A 1078-nucleotide genomic window follows, 5' to 3' on the forward strand; every position below is an offset into this window, starting at 1 on the left:
AAAATAGAAATGAAAGGAGATTGATTCCTCTTATACAACTTTGATCCATGTGAACCACCTAGATGATTAATTTACACTTGAATGCAAGAGCCAGCGCAAAAATTATATTATACTCCTCCGGTTCTCAAATAAATATTTTTAAAAATAAGTTAGGACAAAATTAGCCTTAATATTAATAATTGTATTTAACTAATTTAAATTAGTCGAATAGTCAGTTCATTCGTTTGCTTAAATAGATGTCGAAGATTTGAATTTTACCTTGTGTATACAGCAATCTATTAGCCAGCGACAAACTCTTAAATAAAACTCAGATTTACAACATATTATTAGTCCATGTCTTATCGAGTTGAACGATACCATGAAAACAAAAAATTAATAATTGCATTGTCTTTGTATTTACTAAATTATAAAGTGAAATGCATATTGACATTTTTTCTAATTAATGAACAATTCTACCTGTTATTGCCTTGCATGGGTAAATTAAGAAACCATAGTATTCAAAAAAATAAATAAATAAATAAACAAGCATGTATTTTGTATCTCAAAAATACATAGTCCTAGTTTAGTTTATAAAACAAGTTAGACATCACATTTAACTTGACATTATATCTTTTAAAATTGTTCACATTTAGTGAGAAAGTAATGTGATGTCACATTTTAACTTTGAAGTACAATTTTTTATATTAAATTTTGTAGGTACTAATGCAATATTAGGGCAAAATATATATATTTAAATAGAGCAGGTTTTAAAATTATCTAAATACAACAATTAAAAAATAATTATATCTCGGTCTTGTATTGAATCTAGATAAGTTGTTATAGGGTATAAAATTTTATGAATTTACAAATAAACCTATATGACATATCACATTTTATGAGAAAATGAAAAAGCAACAGAAATCGCTATAGATAGTAGTAATTTACGAAAGAAAAAGTGTAAATACATAAAACGCAATACATAACAGCAGTTTACATGAATTTGGTAATCCTTGAGAGGGTATAGAGATTTATAAATGAAATTTTGTCTATAAATACTAGTTAAACGTGATTGTGATGTAGAGTGATTAAATACAATGTC

Source organism: Arachis ipaensis, chromosome B09 (assembly GCF_000816755.2).
Source record: "Arachis ipaensis cultivar K30076 chromosome B09, Araip1.1, whole genome shotgun sequence".
NCBI classification, from domain to species: Eukaryota; Viridiplantae; Streptophyta; class Magnoliopsida; order Fabales; family Fabaceae; genus Arachis; species Arachis ipaensis.